Source organism: Dermacentor albipictus, chromosome 9 (assembly GCF_038994185.2).
Source record: "Dermacentor albipictus isolate Rhodes 1998 colony chromosome 9, USDA_Dalb.pri_finalv2, whole genome shotgun sequence".
Lineage (NCBI taxonomy): Eukaryota > Metazoa > Arthropoda > Arachnida > Ixodida > Ixodidae > Dermacentor > Dermacentor albipictus.
The window spans coordinates 98,367,173-98,390,293 of record NC_091829.1 but is presented as its reverse complement, the minus strand read 5'-3'; the positions used below and the strand labels follow the sequence as shown (position 1 = coordinate 98,390,293).

Genomic DNA, 23,121 nt, shown 5'->3' with positions numbered 1-23,121 from the left:
GGGCGACGGTGGCTTATGTAATCGCGTCTGGCTGGAGTTGCGGCGATTGCGGCTGCAACTGAGGAACTCCAAGTGATCGCTGTAGTTCCTGCTGGACCCTCTCACTGAACGAGGCCAGCTGTGGTTGCGGCGAAGGCAAGCTCTTGCGTAGTTCTTCACGCTCAATGGTCCTGATGGTCTCCGGGAGGTCATCGGGGCCCAGTGTTTGGGTGGCGCCCTGCGGCGTCGTGATCACTTGGCGGTTATATTATGTAGTGCCTATTCACAAGGTTTTCTCAGTCGTCATTGCCTCTCCCAAGAACTCAGCTATGGCCTTCGGCGGGTTGCGGATAAGATCGGCAAAAAAAAGTCTATCTTGTCGCCCCGTATCAAGAAGCGGACTTTTTTTCTCCTGTGGCATTTCTGTGTCGGCCTGCCGGAAAAGACGGGTCATCTCTTGCGAGAAGATAGCGATGGTCTCGCTGTACCGCTGCACTCGGTTTTCTAATGGAGTTTGGGCTCGCTCTTTGCGCACGACGCTTGTGAATGTCTAAAGGAAGCCGTTGCAGAACGGGCGCCACTTTGATAAGGTGGTTTGTCGATCCTGGAACCACGTGCTGGCGCCGTCTGACAATGTGAAAGACATGGCGCATTTTGTGGTCAGTGTTTTAACTGGTAAATTTCATATTTCTCCAGCCAGCTTTCGGGATCCTCATATGTTTATCCTTGGAACGTCGGTGGTTCCTTTTGCTGCTGCAGCACTATTGGTGCTGGCGACACTGGGGCTTCCATTGTAGCTGCTCCCGTGGGCGTGCACTTCCTCATCTTTTCAAGTAGAAGTCCGTAGTACGGTAGCAGATCTTGCTGGCTACAGCCATCTCGCTGGTCCTTGTTGACGTTGGCGTTGTCCTGGGGTGTGGGGCTTGGATCGCGGCATCGTGGTGGCTTTCGTTACCTGAACGCACGGGCACCTCTTCCAGATGGTGCAACACAGCAGTAAAACTCTGAATAGCTTCACTAAGGTTTTTTGGGCTAACCTGTGCCCACAAGAGCAAGTTACACTCATAGCACAACGATAGCTAGAAACACAGCCGGTTATCGTCGAAAATTAATCTGCCGGTGAAGGGCTATGTGCCATGTGACGCAATGAGTATAGTAACCTACTCGTGGGTGGGCCGCCTAGCCCGGCAGTACACTGGTTATTGCTGCTGCGCAGGCCCTCCCCACCAGCCAGTGATGACGGTCAGGATCATCACCGAGCAGAATAGCCTCCCACTGCTCTTCTCAGAGATTTGGAATGGGATCAACTATGGGATTAAATTGGCAAGCGCACACCATGTGGTAGAGGTTAGCTACCTCTCCACAGTGTGGGCATTGCCGGGATTATAGTGTAGGGTACCACTGGTGTAACTTAGCTGGCGTTGGGTATGTATTAGTTTGTAGTTTCCTAAGAGTGTTCTCTTGTAACTTAATGAGGGATTGCTGTGGTGTTGGCTACTCCTTACTGGCTTTTCTGTATGGTGCGAGTTATTCAGCATACACTGCTGAAGCAGTTAGGTCCCAGCACCCTTCATGGTCATCAGGGGGAGACGCCCGGTATAAAACAGCTCCGGCATGGCTGTGAGCGGCTTCGTTTCTTCGGCGTAGGTCTAGGTGACCGGGAAACCAGAGGACTGAGGCTTGGCTGGGTGGATGCTTAGTCAGCAATGACAACCCTGAGCTGTGAAATTATCCATTATTGAAGTTGCGACAGGCGTTCCGGGAGTCAGTGTGCACATCGGCGTTGGGGTTAGATACTATAGCTAATGCAAGAGCTGCTTCCTCTGCGTGAGTGGGTTTGGATGTTTTCATCGAGGCGCAATTCACCATCGATCCTGAAGGCGTTGAGACCACAATAGTCATCACTCTATTTTTTGGCCCTGCGGCGTCCACATAGAGGGTGTTAGGTTGCTCGTCCCATTTCTTCTGCAGGGCTTCCCTTCTAGCCTTTCTCCTTTCGATGTTATATGCGGGATGCATGTTCCGCGGAATGGGGCACACGTTGATGCGTCTCCTCACATCACGTGGTACCTCTTACCTTTGGTCTATCGTATAGGGCAGTTTAATATGGATATTCCGAGCTGATCTCTACCTGGTTTTGTGAGTGCGAGCCTATTGAGTTGTGAGAGGCATTGTGCTTCCCGCATCTCTTTGAGTGTGTTGTGTACTCCTAGAGCCGCGAGATTTGCAGTTGGCATGGAGTTTGGTAGCCCCAGTGCCGTCTTGTAGGCCTTCCGAATCAGTGTCTCCAACTTTTCAATTTCTGACTTGGAGAGGTTAAGAAATGCCGCCCCGTACATTATCCGAGAAATCACGAAAGCCTGCACTAAGTGAATTGCGTCCCTTTTCTTCATGCCATGGTGCTCATTTCTGATAACGGAAGATTTGCTCGGTGGATGTTGTAAGCTTCTTCATAGTGGTGGTGTTCTATCACCCCTGCGGAATATACAGCCCTAGGATCTTTATCTCCGTGGGTTTCGGTACTGATTGGTTGTCTATATATACCGTGATGTTCTGCGTCAGGGGTGTCCTTGGTTTCTTCAGGCTGAGCTACTCGGACTTTTCCTGCGCACACTGGAGGCCTCTTTCCCTGGCGCACTGGCCCACCGTGTCCGCTGCTGCTTATGCTGCGCATAAACCTTCAAGATGTTTTCGCCTGCACCATAATTTCAGTGACGCCCTCGCGCAAGAACCTTCTCCAGTAGCTTTAAAGACTAAGCACAGCGTCCACTTTTTGGACAAGCCTATTCGTTGCGTACAACGGAAGCAGCGCACAAGTTGCACACCGTGAGAGAGAGATAGAGAGAGAGAGAGAAAAAAACAGTGCCTTAGGATTGTCGTACATGGATACACGAGCAAAGCAGTGTGGACCACTGTTGTCGGCGCCGGCTACTACGCTGGTTTTTTGTGCGTTGTTGAATGTTTTAATGCTTCTTCGGGCACAACATGTACACCATGTGCGTATGCAGGTGTACATAGCGTCCCTCTGTAGGATATACCAAAATTCTAGGAACACGCTTTTTGAAGCGACGAGAGTCCACGCCAGCGACACGGAGAGCCGCCTGTGTAATACCATAAAGGTGAGGATTTATGACCGCTTATCGAAAACCAGCCGCAAGAAGAGTGAGTTCCGAAACCATGTGTTGCATTGAATTAGGGCAGTTTATCTTGCACACCATGCTTCTAGCGTGTGGTAACGAACCACAGGCGATAATACACTAGCCGGGGTTCTCTACGACGGAGTCCGCTGTGATAGAAAGCAGAGCATTGGGAGATGTTAAGCTCGAAACGTATTTGGCTTTTGTTGTTCCTCGGTACGTTCCTGCGCAAACGCGCTCTTAATGCTGTAAACTTGTTCGTATGCGCATAACTTACGCGTCGGTTCTTCACAAGCCAGTTTCGTGCTACATGTACAAGTCCACAGCCCAAGAGGCCTAATGGTGTATTTCACGCAAAAATATTATGGTGTTTTACGTGCCAAAACCACGATCTGATTATGAGGCACGAAGTAGTGGGGGACTCCGGAAATTTGGACCACCTGGGATGTTTTACCGCGTACTCAAGTATGCGTAGACGAGTGTTTTCGCATTTCGCCAACATATACTAAACGGAAGCCCTCGGCCTGACAGATCGCTTTGTGCGCTGATATTCAAGGCGCGTGCAAGTATTGAGAATCAGTTTCCGATCTCATGCGCTTCGATAACTCGTGTGGAAGCACTATTTGGGCTTTAGTTACGCTGGGTTTACGAGGAAATTATTTCACCACTCCGTCACAGGAAAACCCGGGTGGTAGTAGTTTTGCGAACTGCGGCTGCGTTTGCGGGTCGTGTCATATGGATGCTGTAGTTATGTCTAACTGCGTAGTGTTTTATCTGAAACTGCAAATTTCTAATTTGAGGCACCCTTTCTAGAAACAAAGAAATTTGCGTACCTGCGTTTTGACAAGTACAGCAAGTCCATGTCTTACGACCGATGCAGGGTTGTCGATGCGGAACGTCGGTATCGGCGAAATAGTTCAGCTCTCTGGCCATGTCTTGGGGAAATCGATGGCTACCGGCATGAAGTATAGTCTGCCGTCTGCTGCTGGGTGAAGAACTTGTGACGAAGACTGTAGCAGCGCCTGCGCAACGTGAAAAAGCCATTCCGGTTGAATATAAATAAAGGAAAGGTAAACGTTCAACGATCGCAAGATCTGATTCACTTACCGTGAAATGTTTTCCACACGAAAAAAAAAGGAATGTGCAATTTAGCCATGATGAAACTGTACATGTGGCATTCCGAATGAAATGACACTTGCAGATTGACGGCATATCGACACATGCATTTGTTCATCTTTTTCCGGTGACCGCTTTTCAGCCGCTACCAAACGTTGAACGTTAACGCTTGGCGGAGGACGCGCCTCGAGTTTCTCGAATGGTATCGGTGGTTGTATTCGTTGTCTGTTGTCATGACACATTCTGTGACCAGATTGTACGCGCGACCAGAATTATGCAGTGCGTTATACAAGGTATGCAGGCACCAGTGATTCTGCCGGCAGGCTTAGCACACCCATCAGATTTCGACGATCGCCGACTGTGCTCACCACTACGGTTTTACTTTCAAAGTCACTTTCTGTTGTGGGGTCAGGTTCGCGCAATAAAGAGAGTTTCATGATTCACAGTTTCAGCTCCTTATTTCATCGTCCCTAGAACGTGGCATCCGGTAGAGGCACTTTGCGTTCATGTGCCGGACCTGCCGGCATGGGACCTGGCCGTAGGAACTGCCAGAATATCTAAGCGAACACCAGCTTCGCCTCACATCATTGAACCAGCTGCAGGCTACAATATCTGCCCCCGGAGCAAGAACTTGTTCCTCAGATGAGTGATAAGTGCCACTACAGAAGCCGCAATGGCAACTTCAGTGGCACTTACACCGAACGTGTTGCAGCAGCCCAGTGAACCACCAACCTCCCGCGGGTCTTCATTCGTTACCTGGAAAGCTGGCTGCAAACATACGAAAAGGTCGGCGCGTTCAAGAGCTCCAACTATGACGACAAGCTGCGTCATGTATAGTTTTCCGAAATTAAGCGGCGTAGCCCCCCTCCTTCCTCTCCCCCCGCCCACGCTGCCATAAAGTGACGCAAAACCAGTCCTGAGACTTGACAGCTATTCGGCGGTCAACCCTGGACTGCTGTTGCAATATTATGGCGGAGGTTTCGAAACTATCGCTCACGGGTCTAGGAAAAGGCCACTGAACTGATGGCATGAAATAGCTCGCCATTCTCCCAGCTAAGAGATGGCGGAATATTTTCGCCTTTCTCGTTATTTCGATGCTTGTTTCGAAATCTCAACGTGCTGCCGCTCGAAAGGCCGTGCCGGTATTTTTTCGACGATCCATGTTTCACAGCCATCCCGAAAAAATTCGAAATTTCAATCAAACCGTGCAATAGCCGTTCAATCGATAAGAAATAATAATGTAGCCCGTTATCTCGTGTGGGTTTTATCTTTCATTGTAGAGCACGTTTCGTGCGAAATTGGCAACGGAAGAAAAGAGTCGCAAGAAATAGAAAAATAAGCTATCTATGGAGAGAGAGAGCCGAGGAAACAGTCAAACAGGAAAGGAAAGCTAACGAGCCGTTATTTGTGAAAATATTTATCCACGAGAATCTTTTTATTTAACAAGGAAGTAGAGGAAATGGCGCCGGATGTGAAGAATGGTTCTATGTGTTTTGAATGCATCTTCTAAAGTTATCAATCGAACCGCTTGATGTAGCCACTTCTTAGCTGTGCTTTTGTGGATGTTTTTATAACCTTTTGCGGTGTCCCAGTTTACGTAGAACCGCAGCGTCCAGCGCTCTACGTGGTTGTACGGGACTGGTGGCCAGGCTTCATTAAGCAACTTCCCAAATAACGATACGAGTCGCTTTTGGCACCTAATTTGGTAGAGAAGTATACGAGGGGTACGAAAGAACTGTGATTGTTCCACAAATATATCGTTCTCGATAATTCTTCCAGAGCGAATTAGAAAAACAGTACTAGAAATTTTAATTTTACGCTGTCGCTTGTTTACTCGTTCTTGGCTGTTTCTTTGCTGCGTTTCTTTCTTGCACGAGCCAATTTGATGTGGTTCCTGGTTTGTCATGTAAAGGATAGGTGTATATGACCGGTGTACTTGTGAAATACACCTTATTTCATTTCTCTTTAGCGGGTGTACGCGCCTTTATAGCGAACGGTGCGAATTATTAACGTTTCTGCTAGTAAAATATACCGCCCCTCATTGGCCTAGAAAGGTTACCTTGGCGATGCGCCCCCCTCCCCCTTGAAAAAAATCTTGCGTACGTGCCTCCTCGAAGCGAAGAATTCGCGAAAAGAAGACTTGATGTAGCGACGTATAAGACACTCTCCGCGGTGTAAGGCTAAGAACTACCGACCTTGATGTTCTGGTTGATGATCACAGCGTCACTATCTTAGTCTGTACAGGAGCCGACTGCTCTGTCGGCGCTGGCCCCTTCCTTGTCCGACAAGTTGAGGAAACTCATGAGTGCCTAGGAAGGCCATCAAATCTCGGCAGCTGGAGGACACCTAATAACGCTGACCGGAATCTGCATGGCAAGGGTTACAGTTGATGACCGGACTTACTCTGCGACCGTCGTTGTCTTGGAACAATGCTCATGGGGCGTAATCCTCGGCATATATTTCCTGAGTGAACGTGGTGAAGTCATCGACTTAAATTCGATAAAGCCATGCGATACCGCCGCAGCGTTCTCACTTAATCGCGCCGTAAGTGTACTTGAAGACCGGAGTCAGTATTGCACGTCGCGCCTACATCATGATTTTCGTCGCCATAGAAGCAGCCGGAGGCATCAAAGCCATCGTCGACAGCGACGAACAGCTGCTGGTCGATTGTCAAATCGGCTTTGCAAATGGTATCGCACAGTTAAGCCGAGGAAAAGCAGAACTATTCGTGAAGAATTTCAGCCACGAACGTAAACACCTGAAGAATGCACTAATATGGCATACCCGGAAGAAGTTGCAGCAATCAGCGATGCACTTGATCCCGTTTGGATTTTGCCGAAGATACAACGAAGCTGCATGGCCTTGAACGAATCTTTGATATTTATCCATCTTTTCCCTGTCATATGCAAGAACAGCTCAATGGCATCTTCCTGCTAGATGAGGACTGCTTTTCTTTGTCATCAAAGATCCGAGAAACAGCAGTTGCTAAGCATCGCATAATAACCGAAAGATGCGCTCCACTCCTCCGTCACTGCCTTTACGCTGTTTTGAGGCACAAACATGAATCTTGTGATGCCCAAATAGGGGGACAATGGTTCGTGTACTCGAAGGTTTTAACGGTTCTCTTAGGCGGAGCCTCCGAGAACCCAATTGAGGACAAAGCCGTCGGTTTTGAACACACACACAAATACTTTTAACGAAACTAGAAGCGTAAAAGAAATTATAGAAAGAAATAGAAAGAATAAACAAACTCTCAAACAGACATCACGGCGGTAAGACAAATTTGGGGCTAGTGCGAAGCTAACTAGTGCGCGAGTCCGGGCTCGCCACGATGGCAGGGACGCATAACAGTCTCGATGCGGAGACGCGGCGACGAGTTTGCGCAAGGAGTTGCGTCGGCCTCACCAAAGGTCGTGTTGTAAGTTGACTGATCGGGCGACCGGAGCGTGCGAGCTCTGGCTTGGAGAGGTAAAGCAGGCGGCTTGGTGGCACAAGCAGACGGCGGCGGCGTTCTGGCCGGGCAGCTGGGTGAAGAGCTCGGGCCCGTAGTCCGACTGCTCTTATCCTGCCTATGGGCACAGAAGCTCGAACGCCGGCCTCGGGCAGCAGGCGGCACGACAGACGGGGGCGGCGTTCTGGCCGGGCAGCTGGCGTAGAACTCGGCCCCGTAGCCCGACTGGTCTCGTCCTGCGCACGGGCGCAGAAGCCACCTGCCTTGAGGAGCTGGCGTCACGCTCGGGTGGACGCGACGCAGAGGAACGGGCTGGCAGGAGGCCCCGGTCGGGTGAAGTCCTGGTGGCTCGGGTCCGGAACCGCACGGCCCGTCTTCAACTCCCGGTCCGGTGGTTGACCTCCTCCTGGCGTCGCTTCCTGGAACTCTCCCGGCGTCTCTTCTGCGTCTCCCCCCTTTTGCCAGCGCACCACACTTTTTCTTCTCTCTGGCCGATTAGGCATTCTCCGATTGGCTGCCTGACGCCCCGTGGTCTTTCCTAATTGGTTGGCTTTTCTTCTTTTAGTTGCTTTTTTGCGCCGCCCGTTCAGGTGCCGGACGCTTTTCGGCGTTGTCGTTTTTCTCCTTACAGCACGGAATTCGCCTCGGCGCGCGCACCCCTTGTCGTCTGCTGCTGTCCGACCCGACCACCGCACGATGTCGCGCACCACAGACCACAAATCTATGTGAAACAACAAATTGACGAAAAGCTGCACGACAACCACATGCAACTGTCGAAGAGCTCGTGGGCATCTCTTGTATTCTTGGCGAAGAAGAAGAATAGAATTCCGCATTTCTGCGTCGATTAGCGTACAGCCTGAACAAAATGACGAATGAGGTATACGCCTCATTCGTGATGCGAAACTTTGTTACCGATATGCCTCATGGATGCGAAACTTTCGTTACCCAGAGGAACGTTACCGAGAGAAACACTAGTAAAACATGTAACCACTGCACACCTGAATAATATAGCTAAAGTCCCATAGAATCAACCAGTAAGGTCTCAAAGAGCTATAAAGTTCCACGCCGCCATAAATAATGTTTGTGAATGTTCACCTTGTGGACGTCAATGTATTGTCGGCGGGTCGGTATGGTCGGGTCATGGAAGACCTAGGAACGAACAGCAGGGTAGGCCTAGCGCAGTCTTGTCCCGCACAACCAACGGAAGGCCCAGGGCTGGAATTTGTACCGGTCCAAGTGCAGGGTAGCGTGGCTGGCTGAGGAACCGCCAAGTAAATGGAGCAACCGGGCAGCAGCTGGGCTTCGGGACGGGAGCCCGACGAGCTCTTGCTGCCTGGCACTGCTCGCTTGTGATGATGATGATGATGATGAAGCCTCAATCCTGTGCTGTTCCTCGAGCTTCTCTCGGCACTTCGTTTTTCTCATTCTTCGCGTGTTAAATCGCTACTGGTCAAATTTGCTCGTTCGTCATTTCCGGCTTCTTTTTCTTTACCATCCATTCGCCACACGGAACGATCACTGCCTCTTCGTCGTCTTCGTCGTGCTCGATTCGTTTCGGACAAGCACCACACAGCACCACGGCCACCGCCTACCACATCTGAATACCTCGCACAAGATAACTCCCTCCCCCACTTCTTTGTGAAAGAGAAAACTCTCCTAAACGGGCGTGGGACCGCAAACACAAATATTTCCGCACAAAACAATCCATGAACTAATTTTCTTAATTGTACACTGAGGCACAAATTATTTCACACGGGCAAAAATTCAGTCCACAGCAGTCAACAAACAAGAACACCTTCATATTATCTTTCACAAGCTTAGCGCCTGTGGTTACAACCAACTGTGATTTTGCCTGGTCTCCCCCCCCCCCCCCAAATTCTGAGTTAGCGTTGATAGAAGGGCTTCAAGTGCATAACATTGACTAGTTCAGGCCGTGAGTGGCGGCGTTGTGATTTCAGAATAGCGTCTAGCACGACTTCATGGCCTGTGCGGGAATACGTCAAGTGATCTTGTAGGGTTCGAAATAGAGTCGCAAAAGCTTCTCGGTAACTGTTCGTCGGCGTATTGGAGTCGAAACCCAAACACGGTCGCAGGACTGGCACTCGACGTAACGTCATCGAAGATTGTTGGGTCGGCTTTCGTCCCTCCGCTGGTTCTTGACCGGCAGGCGGGTGAGCTGTCGGGCTTCATCGACGCGGTGAAGGTAGGCGGTGACTTCTAGATACACTTCGTCGGTGACGTGCGGCAGCATGGCGTCGAGAGTCGTGGTCGAGTTTCTGCCGCAAATCAGCTTGTACGGTGCGTTCTGCGTTGTTTCATGCACCACCATAGTGTGAGCAAAGGTTACGTATTGGAGGACGGCATTTCACGTATTGTGTTCGATGTCTACATACATCGCTAACAAGTCGGTGAGCGTCTTGTTCCCACGTTCGTTAGGCCATTCGTTTGTGCCTGGTAGGCAGTGGTTGCGGCAGGATGTTCTCGACGGAAAATTTCGCTACTTCCGCTGCACTACTTTTGGGCAGGGCTTTCGTTTTGGTGTAGCGGTGGCCGGTGGCCACAAAGATCCAGTTGTTTAGAGTTATTGGTGACGGAAAGGGTCACAAGAAATTCACCACAATCTGCTAAAACATTCCGCAAGGACGCTCGATCGGCTGTGATAAACGTTATGGCCTTGCAGGTGTTGTCTTGCGTCGCTGGCAATCACAGACTGTCTTGACGTAGCGGGCGAAGTCAGTGCTCACGAGTGGCCAATAGTACTTCTGTTGTATTCTTGCGAGTGTACGGGAAAACCCAAAGTGCCCGGCTGTCTGATTGTCGTGCAGGGTGTGCAAGACTCCCTACCTTCTCGTTGTGCTACTGGCACAACGAGAAGGTAGTTTGCGTGGACTGGGGGGACATTCTTTTTACGAGGACGTCATTGCACAAGCAAAACCGAGACAATACATGGCGAAATAGCCTGACGACAACGTCGCTATTTTCTTGTAAGTGCTCCATAATGCTTTACAACTCCGCATCTGCTCGTTGCGCTTCGGCGGTGTTGTCTGCAGTTATTTTTCTTAGGAAGGCGTCGTCGTCGAGTTCGCCTTTCGGTGGCGGGTCAATAGGGCTGCGCGACAGGCAGTCAGCGTCAGAATGCTTCCTCCCGGACTTACGTACCACTGTGATGTCAAGTTTCTAGAGTCTGAGACTCCATCACACTAGTTGACCTGATGGATCCTTTAAGTTTGCCAGCCAACACAAGCGTCATGGTCGTTTACCACTTTGAAGCGCCGGCCGCACATTGAAGGCCGAAATTTTTCCGTAGCCCAAATGACCGCAAGGCGCTCTTTCCTCGTCGTAGAATAATTCGCTTCCACATTTGACAGTGGCCAGCTACCGTAAGCTATTATGGTTTCAACTCCGTCCTTTCTATTACACGGCACGGAGGACTACGCTGCTTGCGTCGCTGTTGATTACCGCCTCAGCCGGTGGCGTAGCCAGCAATTTTGTTCGGGGGGGGGGGGCTACGCCACCGGCCCAATATATATATATATATATATGTATATATACATATATATATATATATATATATATATATATATATATATATATATATATATATATATATATATATATATATATATATATCGCTGCACGTTGCATCTCAGCCTCCTCCTTAAAAGGAAGCTTTAGCTCGGGTGCTCCTATTTAAGTACATGTAGAAGGGGAATTCGTTTTTCCCTGCAACCACTTCACCAAATATGATATGAGGAGGTTTGTTACATTTAAAAGAAAACGTTTAATTCTAGTGACTACTGGCTTCGAATTTTTGATCTAGGTGGTCAATTATTTATTAAAAATTGGCCGAAATTGAACATTTTCAGAAAACGAAACTATCAAGTTTAAAACTCCGTGACTCAACAATGAAAAATGATATCACAATTCTGTGAGTTGCATCTAATAGTATATCTACAGCGGACAAAATAGATATGTTACACATGAATCTAAAAAAAAATTGTGTTGTGGAAATACGGCTTTTGCAGAACCCTTGTACACAACGTAACCAATTCACATAAGATACAAATTGACACATCAAACTTGTCCGCTTTGACTGTTATAATAAATGCCATTTACAGAACCACAATATATGTTCTTCATGCATATAGCTATTAGTTTGTAAACGTCGTGCTTCTATTTTTTCAAACTTTCGAATTTTCCAAAATATTTTAAACAAAATTCAGGCCCTAAATCGAAGTTCTGTTTCCAAGAGACACTAGGATTTAACTTTCTCTCTCAAATGCAACCAATTTCAATAAAAGCGATTAGCAGGATTATCTCAGAAAAGCGTTTCTGCGTTTTACAAGTATTTGAATAGGCCGCGTCGGATTGGGCCCGAGCTAAAACTTCCTCTTAAACAATTTATCCAGGGATCAAATACATGCATAATAACTGCATTGTTATTGCCAAAGATGCTGCAAACGAATTCTTGAAAGCTACGCACTGTAAATACAAGTAAAATATGTATTTTTTCATAATATATTGTACTCGTATGTGCCAAAAATTGTGCCCAACATAACTGACGTCAATGCTTCCATATTATTTGTCTATTTATTAAGTAAAGAAAATATCACACGAACTTTAGAACTATATCAGTTCGAAACCAGGAAAGCAGTGCATGCCGCTGATATGAAAAATTAAAAGGCAATGAACTGAACAAGTTGAGGACAAATATGTTAATGAAACTTTGTCATTCAAGACCCGTGCTTACATTCTTGTATATATGCAATGGCCAGTGAAAAATCTCAATGACGCTGTCGTTTGTTCCAATGTATTACGCAGGAGTAGCTGTCCCTTGTCGTGTATCGTGAGTAATTGCACCGAAGTTATAGTCGCGACAGAGAGCACGTATAAAAAGCAGGAGTTTTGCAAGATATATGAGGGCAAGTCAAATGAATGAGCCAACAACGGGGTACTTTATTTAAAAGCAGTCTTCATGAGAATGTAGACATTTGTCCTATTGACTAACGAGTTGCGTGATTCCCGTCTTATAAAACTCCTTGGGTTGCTGCTTCAAAAAGTCTGTATCTGGTTCCCTTGAGCTGTTTTTTCGGTTGTCCCAAAATGTAGAAGTCGCAAGGTGACAGGTCTGAGCTGTATGGCGGATGTTGCAGCGTTTCCCACTTGAACTTTGCCAGTTTTGTATTAACCACATAAGCGACGTGGGGACAGGCATTGTCGTGGAACAAGATGACTCCATTCATCAATTTTCCACGTTGTTCGTTCTTGATTGCGACACGCTGCCGTTCTGGCGTTTCACAATATCGGAAACAATTGATAGCCTCTCAAGATTTAGCAAATTCTATCAGTAATGGACCCTGTCGATCGAAAAAAAAAGTCAACAAAACCTTTCCAAGGGAAATGATGGCCTTTACGTTCTTTGGGCGTGGTAAATTCGAATGTTTCCACTGTAGGCTTTGGCGTCGTGCTTCAGGCTCGTAGTAGTAGCACCAAGGTTGGTCCCCGATCACAGTTGCAAACAAGAAGTCGTCATGCTCCTTGTGATACCCGATCAGATGAGTCAAGGCAGCGCGAAACTTCTCCGTCTTCTCGCAATGGATAAAAATCTTGGGGATCCATTGCGCACCAAAGAGGCGATAACCGAGAAGCTCATGAATTATGGCGTGAACCGAACCATGACTGATGTTCAGACGGTCTGCCGGTTCATCGATGCTTATCCTCCGTTCTTGTTTCAGCAGCTCATGAACCTTTGAAATTGTGTGGGGGGTTGATTGCACGATGGTTCTGGCCCGTTCTTGCAATGTCTTTGCAACGTGCTTTGAACCGTTTGCTCCAACGCTTCACAGTGGTCAATAAAATGCAGTGTTCAACGTACACGGCAGTCATATGGTGATTAATTTCTGTTTTGGAAACACCTTCAGCTGTCAAAAAATTCGCGACACCGAGCTGTTCAACTTTTGAAGTGTCCATTATGTGACGCAACCATATTCAACCCAGTGTATGAGAGCATTAAAGAACATTTATCTTCACACCTGCGTGTCACATTTGTAAATGAGACATGCCGTTCTCCTGCGCGCATGCCTCGCAGATAATGAACCGAATCATTATTGCGCGGTTAGGGTAGGTTCACTTTCATTTGACTCGCCCTCGTACATTAGAAATGCAAAGATACAATGGGATATGCAACTGCGAAAATACGGCTTGATAAAGGACAAAAAAGTGTCACTGGAAACAAAGTTCACTGCATCTATACACAAAACCTCGCAACAAGATATTTAAGTATACGTATAAGTCTCCAATGAGTCTATGTATGTAAGAAGAAGTAACTGTATATAATGCGTCAAACAAGTCAAATAAACATATTGCACAATCATAGATTCACAGAATCCTAGATTCCGCCCCCATTCCATCCACTACCCCTGATGTATTGCGCGCGACGGAAGGCGGCGCACTTGCTCTCCGTTTTTCTCCTTTGCGCACACAAGACTGAGCCACCATCGTCGGCTCACCCATTCCACCTCCCCTCCTACGCTTTCACTCGCACATACAGCATGCAGTGCGTGGTCACGACCATTGTTTTTTTTTTTCTCGTCTGCTAGCCAGAAAGCGTCCAAAACCCTGTCCGGTGAAAATCCACTCGGCCAGAGCAAACCGAACGCGCACCGAAGTGCACCGCGCGGTGGTCCATATAATTGCTTTCGCAATAATATAATAAACGTATCCGACAAATTAAGCGTCCCGTCGCCCATTACTTTCCGCAAAAAAGTATCAAAATCGAACTTTCACCATGCGACACTTCGCTGCGCCGCAACAATGTATTTTTTTTTCTGTGAGGTGGAGGCACCAAAATGAATAAAAAAACGCATAGGAAAGTATGTTGGGCAGAATCTAATGCCTACGTCGGGCACCTAATGGGGCTACGGAAGGAATACCGAAAAAAACATGAGGCGCTTGGTCCACTGAGAACCATACGCATACTGCTCAGTATCCTACAGCGGCGAAACAAGACTTTCCGGAAAGGTTCCGCTCAAGGAATGCGGTGCAATCCTTCGAGTCCCCACAGTGATGGCGGCGAGCGACCATTGTTTTTTTTCTCGTCTGCTAGCCAGAAAGCGTCCAAAACCCTGTCCGGTGAAAATCCACTCGGCCAGAGCAAACCGAACGCGCACCGAAGTGCACCGCACGGTGGTCGGGGCCATACGAGAAAAACGTTTGCGCTCTGGCTGGCTCTGGCAGCCCGCGGGTAGTGTAGCGAGAACAAAAAAAAATTGAAGAGGCTCAATGTGTCCTCGCGAATAGAAGTCATAGTAGAAAAAATAAATAAGAACGTAGTTACTTTGGCTGGCTTTTAGTGTCTTGACATGGATGTTCTGGCGTAGGTTAAAAAAAATGTTGATATTTTTTTATTTGACATGACGGCACAAATGAACCACCCCAACGCTTCGTCTCATTGGACCTCGCTGCCTGCTTTGTCAACTCGTCTGCTAGTGTGTTGATTTGGCTTGTCTCGTTGTATGTTCCGATTTAAGACTTCAGAAAAGTCAATAGACCTTTGGCGCCAAATGTTTATAACAACAATAAACCCACAAAGTTTCGCAATTGAAAATCTAAAGCACAACTTTGGAAATGTCAATGCACCTTTCACATCAAGAGCTTATGAGATTTATACCCATAAAGTTTCGCAATTGCTATCCATGCGCTCCATAGATTCCGTGGCCTCAGTGAGATGCCGCGGCGAGCCCCCTCACCATCAAAGCGCCCTTAAAACTTTGTGCTCGGATGGGACTGCTTGGCGTTATGTGACTCCCGGTGTATGGGCGATGCCACGAAATCCAGCCCGAGTTTGCAATCTTCGCGGTTAAATGTCTTTTCGAGCGTCAAAAAAACATTCTAGACAAAATCCAGAGTGATTTCCGGCGCCGGGGGTCGCTTTGGTCGGTGGTGCATGGACAGCACGGAAAAATTTCGGGGGGGGGGGGGCTGAAGCCCCATAAGCCCCCCCCCCCTGGCTACGCCCCTGGTCTCAGCATCTTCGTCGAAGTGTGAAAGCACCGGTGCTGACTAAAGCCGTCGTTTCAGCTCCTAAAAAGGCGTCGTCCTGCAAAACTAAAAGCAGCAACGGTATCTCCATCGGTTGCTGCTTTTAGCTTTCGGGATAAGGGCTGATGGATCGGCCCCGGGCTTGGTCAGTGTATGGCCGGTGCTATAGCACCGGCCATACACTGACTGGCTATAGCAACAGGTAGCGACCTGGTGACGGCGAATGGGGTGGTCGTTAAGGGCTTCACTGAGTGGCGGCGAGGTAGTCGGCGATATTGTTAGGGCATTCGCCTTGCTGAGGGCACAGAGCGTTCACGGCAAACCCTCGAAGTCCCGTTTCACGGCATGGGCTCTAGCGGTAAACGTGACCCGCTTTTCCGCGGTGATAGCAGAGCGGACGGTGGTCGGGGGCGCGCCAAGCGTGTCTTCGTTGGAACGCTGCACTGGGCTACTGTCGAGCTTTCTAGCAGCGGAGGCGGCGGAAGACGGAATTTTGGGGCTGCAGGGCCCTGGCATGGGCGCGAAGGGGTACCATAGCGGCGGGCGACGGTGGCTTATGTAATCGCGTCTGGCTGGTGTTGCGGCGATTGCGGCTGCAACTGTGGAACTCCAAGTGATCGCTGTAGTTCCTGCTGGACCCTCTCAGTGAACGAGGCCAGCTGTGGTTGCGGCGAAGGCAAGCTCTTGCGTAGTTCTTCACGCTCAATGGTCCTGATGGTCTCCGGGAGGTCATCGGGGCCCAGTGTTTGGGTGGCGCCCTGCGGCGTCGTGATCACTTGGCGGTTATATTATGTAGTGCCTATTCACAAGGTTTTCTCAGTCGTCGTTGCCTCTCCCAAGAACTCAGCTATGGCATTCGGCGGGTTGTGGATAAGTTCGGCAAAAAGTTCTATCTTGTCGCCCCGTATCAAGATGCGGACTTTTTTCTCCTGTGGCATTTCTGTGTCGGGCTGCCGGAAAAGACGGGTCATCTATTGCGAGAAGATAGCGATGGTCTCGCTGTACAGCTGCACTCAGTTTTCTAGTGGAGTTTGGGCTCGCTCTTTGCGCACGACGCTTGTGAATGTCTAAAGGAAGCCGTTGCAGAACGGGCGCCACTTTGTTAAGGTGGTTTGTCGATCCTGGAACGACGTGCTGGCACCGTCTGACAATGTGAAAGAGACATGGCGCATTTTGTGGTCATTGTTTTAATTGGTAAATTTCATACCTCTCCAGCCAGCTTTCGGGATCCTCATATGTTTATCCTTGGAACATCGGTGGTTCCTTTGGCTGCTGCAGCACTATTGGTGCTGGCGACACTGGGGCTTCCATTGTAGCTGCTCCCGTGGGCATGCACTTCCTCATCTTTTCAAGTAGAAGTCCGTAGTACGGTAGCAGATCCTGCTGGCTACAGCCATCTCACTGGTCCTTGTTGACGTTGGCGTTGTCCTGGGGTGTGGGGCTTGGATCGCGGCATCGTGGTGGCTTTCGTTACCTGAACGCACGGGCACCTCTTCCAGATGGTGGAACACACCAGCAAAACTCTGAATAGCTTCACTAAGGTTTATTGGGCGAACCTGTGCCCACAAGAGCAAGTTACACTCATAGCACAACGATAGCTAGAAACACAGCCGGTTATCGTCGAAAATTGATCTGCCGGTGAAGGGCTATGTGCCATGTGACGCAATGAGATTAGTATCCTACTCGGAGGTTTTGAACAATGGCGCATAACAACGCCTCAAGCAAACACGTGTCACTGAGTGTTCCGTGTACTACGATGACAAACAGCAGTGGCATACGCAAAGTAACAGTCACCATCAACTTACCGCTCTGCTATTGTACTAAATGCTGAAAAAATGCAAAATTAGCCGTGAGTATCACCGCTAGTTATCGTCAGTCAAAGCAAACAGCACACAACGCTTGGCTTACGTCAATTTCCACAGTGCATTGGACGCGCATAATTCTTTGTGTCAGTAATTTTCCCATCAGCACTTGCAGAGATGCATATCAGGTTAAGAATGACATTCTGAACTCGAAAAAATTTAGGCTGCATGCCGCTTCCATTGGAAGTTTCGCCATGTCCTTTGCGTCCTTGTTTTCAATCCCTTAGGCCTTACGCTATGGATATATGTATAGGAGCGCAGTGCAACCGGCTTAGCAGAGTTGCTAGAGAGTATTTTTTCTGCCTACGTGGTACGGTAGCTTCCGTTATTACTTACACCGCATATGCAGAACAGGGGAACTGGCATGGAAGCTTTGATGCATAGCGCCAACTATACAGCCATTGAACAGCTAGGACTCGGGAGTCAACTGCGTAAATGGCTAATGACGCCTTGCCTTCACAAACACAGACTTAACATGGAGAAAGAACGTCAGCTGTTGTTCCATATTGATTGAAAACATCTTTATTTGCAGGATATTCGTAGAACTCGTGGGTGGGCCGCCTAGCCCGGTAGTACTCTGGTTATTGCTGCTGCGCAGGCCCTCCCCACCAGCCAGTGATGACGGTCAGCATCATCGCCGAGCAAAATAGCCTCCCACTGCTCTTTTCAGGGATTTGGAATGGGATCAACTATGGGATTAAATTGGCAAGCCCACACCATGTGGTAGAGGTTAGCTACCTCTAAACGGTGTGGGCACTGCGGGGATTATAGTGTAGGGTACCAATGGGGTAACTTAGCTGGCGTTGGGTATGTATTAGTTTGTAGTCTCCTAAGAGTGTTCTCTTGTAACTTATTGAGGGATTGCTGTGGTGTTGGCTACTCCTTCCTGGCTTTTCTGTATGGTGCGAGTTTGTCAGCATACACTGCTGAAGCAGTTAGGTCCCAGCACCCTTCATGGTCATCAGGGGGAGACGCCCGGTATAAAAGAGCTCGGGCATGCCTGTGAGCGGCTTCGTTTCTTCCTGGTAGGTCCAGGTAACCGGGAAACCAGGTGACTGAGGCTTGGCTGGGTAGATGCTTAGTCAGCAATGACAACCCTGAACTGTGAATTATTCCATTATTGAAGTTGCGACAGGCGTTCTGGGAGTCAGTGTGCACATCGGCGTTGGGGTTAGATACTATAGGTAATTGAATAGCTGCTTCCTCTTCGTGAGTGGGGTTGGATGTTTTCATCGAGGCGCAATTCACCATCGATCCTGAACGCGTTGAGACCACAATAGTCATCACGCCATTCTATGGCCCTGCGGCGTCCACACAGAGGGTGTTAGGTTGCTCGTCCCATTTCTTCTGCAGGGCTTCCCTTCTTGCTTTTCTCCTTTCGATGTTATATGCGGGATGCATGTTCCGCGGAATGGGGTACACGTTGACGCGTCTCCTCACATGACGTGGTACCTCTTACCTTTGGTCTATCGTATAGGGCAGATTATTATGGATATTTCGAGCTGATCTCTAATTGGTTTTGTGAGTGCGAGCCTATTGAGTTGTGAGAGGCAGTGTGCTTCCCGCATCTCTTTGAGGGTATTATGTACTGCTAGAGCCACGAGCTTTGCCGTTGGCGTGGAGTTTGGTAGCCCCAGTGCCGTCTTGTAGGCCTTCTGAATCAGTGTCTCCAACTTTTCAATTTCTGACTTGGAGAGGTTAAGAAATGCCGTCCAGTACATTATCCGAGAAATCACGAAAGCCTGCACTAAGCGAATGGCGTGGATTTGCTCGGTGGATGTTGTAAGCTTCTTCATAGTGGTGGTGTTCTGTCGCCCCTGCGGGATATACATCCCTAGGATCTTTATCTCCGTGGGTTTCGGTACTGATTGGTTGTCTATATATACCGTGATGTTCTGTGCCAGGGCTTTCCTCGGGTTCTTCAGGATGATCAACTCGGACTTCTCCTGCGCGCACTGGAGGCCTCTTTGCCTGGCGTACTGGTCCACCGTGTCCGCTGCTGCTTATGCTGCGTATAAACCTTCAAGATGTTTTCGCCTGCACCATAATTTCAGTAACAGACTTGCGAAAAAAGCATCTTCAGTAGCTTTAAAGACTATGCATAGCGTCCCCTTTTTGGACAAGCCTATTCCTTGCGTACAACGGAAGCAGCGCACAAGATGCACACCGTGAGAGAGAGAGAGAGAGAGAGAGAGAGAGCAGAACAGTGCCTTAGGATTGTCAGATGTGGACACACGAGCAGAGCAATATGGACCACCGTTGTCGCCGTTATAGCGCCGGCTATTACGCTGGTTTTTTGTGCCTTGTTGAACGTTTAATGCTTTCTCAGGCACAACATGTACACCATGTGAGTACGCACGTGTAAATAGCGTACCTCTGTAGGATATACCAGAATTTTAGGAACACGCTTTTTGAAGCGACGACAGTCCACGCCAGCGATACGGCCTGTGTATTGCCATAAAGGTGAGGATTTATGACCGCCATATCGAAAACCAGCCGCAAGAAGAGTGAGTTCCGAAACCATGTGCTGCATTGATTTAGGGCAGTTTATGTTGCACACCATGCTTCTAGCGCGTGGTAACAAACCACAGTCGATAATACACAAGCCGGAGTTCTCTACGACGGAGTCCGCTGTGATAGAAAGTAAAGCATTGGGAGATGTTAAGCGCAAGACGTATTTGACTTTTGTTGTTCCTCGGTAAGTGCCTGCGCAAACGCGCTCTTAATTCCATAAACTTGGTCGTATACGCATAACTTACGCGTCGGTTCTTCACAAGCCAGTTTCGTGCTATATGTACATGTCCACAGCCCAAGAGGCCCAATGGTGTATTTCACGCAAAAATATTATGGTGTTTTACGTGCCAAAACCACGATCTGATTATGAGGCACGAAGTAGTGGGGGACTCCGGAAATTTGGACCACCTGGGATGTTTTACCGCGTACTCAAGTATGCGTAGACGAGTGTTTTCGCATTTCGCCCCCATCTAACAAACGCAAGCCCTCGGCATTACAGATCGCTTTGTGCGCTGATATCCGAGGCCTGTGCAAGAATTAGTTTCCGATCTTATACGCTTCGATAACTCGGGTGGAAGCGCTGTTCGGGCTTTCGCTATGCTGGGTAAAGAGGAAAATATTTCACGGCTACGTCATTGAAAAAGCCGGGCGCGAGTGGTTTCTGGAAATCCGGCTGTCTGTGCGTTGCGTCTCATATGAATGCTGTTGTTATGTCTGACTGCGTAGTATTTTAGCTGAAACTGCAAACTTATAATTTGTGACACCCGTTCTAGAAATAAAGAAATTTGCGTACCTGCGTTTTGACAAGTACAGCAAGTCCATGTCTTACGACCGATGCAGGGTTGTCGATGCGGAACGTCGCTATCGGCGAAATAGTTCGGCTGCAGGGGTCGGGCTGTTATCCTCTCAGGCCATGTCTTGGGGAAATCGATGGCTACCGGCTTGAAGTATAGTCTGCCGTGTGCTGCTGGGTGAAGAGCTTGTGACGAAGACTGTAGCAGCGCCTGCGCAACGTGAAAAAGCCATTCCGGTTGAATATAAATTAAAAGGAAGGTAAACGTTCAACGATCGCATGATCTGATTCACTTACCGTCAAATGTTTTCCACACGAAAAAATAAGAATGTGCAATTTAGCCATGATGAAATTCTACATGTGGCGTTCCGAATGAAATGGCACTTACAGATTGACGGCATATCCACACATGCACTAGTTCATCTTTTTCCGGTGACCGCTTTTCAGCCGCTACCAAACGTTGAACGTTATCGCTCGGTGGAGGACGCGCCTCCATATATCGGAAGTTTCTCGAATGGTATCAGCGGTTCTATTCGTTGTCTGTTGTCATGGCTCGTTCTGTGACCAGATTGTACGCGCGACCCAAATTCTGCAGTGCGTTATACAAGGCACGCAGGCACCAGCGATTATGCTCGCACGCTTAGCACATCCATCAGATTTGGACGATCGCCGACTGTGCTCACCGCTATCGTTGTACTTTGAGTGTCACTTTCTGTTGTGGGCTCAGATGCGTCCAATAAAGAGTTAGTTTCATGTGTCACAGTTTTCGTTCCGATGTTTTTCACCGTTACCAGAACGTCGCATCTGGTAGAAGCACTTTGCGCTCATGTACAGGGTGTACCTTTATGAAAGGCAACACGCGAGCGCATGGCCTGTGCTCTGCGGAGGTAAAGCGGAGGCAGCTTAGAGTACCATCAACAGGCAACAAAGGGAAGGATGGATGGATGGATGTTATGAGCGTCCCCTTTGGAACGGGGTGGCGGGTTGCGCCACCAAGCTCTTGCTACTATACTGCCTAATATTCTACCTAGGTTAAACAATGAAAAAATACAAAAAAACACTATGAACTTTCACGCCCAAATTTTCTGATCCCCAATTGCGAACTGTGCTTTTATACGTCTCCGTATTTTGTCGTTTCCCTACTTTTCTTCCACCAATCCTCCATTCGCCTCTTACTAATGTCTATTGCGGACATGTTTACTTTGCCACTGCTCCCTCTGAACCCAAGGGCTTCAAGGAGGCCAGTGGTGCCTAAATAGACCGCTGGGTAGACGTTTTCACATTCTAATAAAACATGCTCCGTAGTTTCCCTAGCTTTACCACAACAAGCACATGCTTCTTCTCCTTCTTATATCTCGCTTTATAGGTGCGCGTACTAAGGCATCCTGATCTCGCTTCGAAAAGTAATGAGCTTCCCTTTGAGTTATCATAAATGGTTTCTTTCCTGATTTCGTTTTTTCCTCTTAAGTAGTTACTCATGGCAGGTTACTTTTCCATTGGCGCCACCCATGAGATTAATTCAGCTTCTCTGACTTTCCGCTTGATCTTTGTTGTGTTGTCCACCCGACAGGCCGCATACTTGCTGGTAAGCTTCCTAGTTCTTTTCCTCCACTGTGAATCAATGTTTTTCCTGTGCAGATACCTAAACACTCTCCCAGCCCCTTTACTTTCTTCCATATTCTTCAGCCGCTCTTCCATATTCTTCAGTTCGCCTTCCAGTGGCGGGCCAATAAGGGTGCGCGACAGGCAGTCGGCGTCAGAATGCTTCCTCCCGGACTTACGCATCACGGTGATGTCAAATTTCTAGAGTCTGACAGATATTAGCCAGACGTTGCAAATCACTTTGTTTGTTAGCTAGCAACACAATGTCGTCCGCATAAAATAAACCTGGGAGTTGCTGCTCTATTACTGTACCCGCCTGTTTGTATGAGAGATTAAGCCCGATATTACTTCCTTCTAGCGCCCTCTCCATCCTCACCATGTACATCATAAACAACAGCGGGGATGAAGGGCGCCCCTGCCTCAGTCCCTTGTTGATACGAACTTTCTCCTCGCTCCTCATTCCTTCCCATTCAACCCAAACGGTATTTTCTAGGTAAATCTCTCTCAAAAGCTGTATGCAATTGTTACTTAAGCCTTCCCCTTCCAGGATATCCCACAAAATGTTGCGGTCCACGTTGTCGTAGGCTCCTGTAATGTCTAAAAAGGCTACATACAACGGTCTGCTTT

At 48.4% G+C, this 23,121-nt stretch overlaps 1 long non-coding RNA gene across 2 annotated transcripts in view; it reads right to left on the bottom strand.

Moving 5' to 3' along the window:
- LOC139049550 (uncharacterized) overlaps positions 1–9,013 on the bottom strand; it is a 65,971-nt gene extending 56,958 nt beyond the window's left edge. For both annotated transcript variants that reach the window (XR_011508391.1, XR_011508392.1), the window contains exons 1-2: positions 8,779–9,013; positions 3,950–4,138 (exon numbers count right to left, since the gene is read on the bottom strand). This is a non-coding gene — a long non-coding RNA (uncharacterized lncRNA). The remainder of the gene's footprint in view (positions 1–3,949; positions 4,139–8,778) is intronic.
- Between the last annotated feature and the right edge of the window lie 14,108 nt (positions 9,014–23,121).